Source organism: Lipotes vexillifer, unplaced genomic scaffold, assembly GCF_000442215.2.
Source record: "Lipotes vexillifer unplaced genomic scaffold, Lipotes_vexillifer_v1.1 scaffold926, whole genome shotgun sequence".
Lineage (NCBI taxonomy): Eukaryota > Metazoa > Chordata > Mammalia > Artiodactyla > Lipotidae > Lipotes > Lipotes vexillifer.
The window spans coordinates 2,428,521-2,428,795 of NW_006798085.1; positions in this window are offsets into that span (position 1 = coordinate 2,428,521).

Here is a 275-nt window from a genome sequence, read left to right on the forward strand (position 1 = left end):
CCCCCCCCCCCCCAAAAAAAGCAAGCAGGAGGCAGAGGCATTGAAGTGGCTGCTGACAAGTTGGAACAGCTTAACAAATTAGGGAGAGGAAGGGAGGCTAGAAGCCAGCCTGCTCCCAAACAGCACCTCCATCTGTGCCCTAGTGGGCCTCGCGACTCCCAGGACAGCCAGAGGCTTTCTTGCAGGGAGGCCTACACAGGCAACCTCTCCAGCCACTCCCACCCTGACCAGCCCCAATCCTGGGATCTGTGGTTCCCCGGGCCTCAGAACCATGG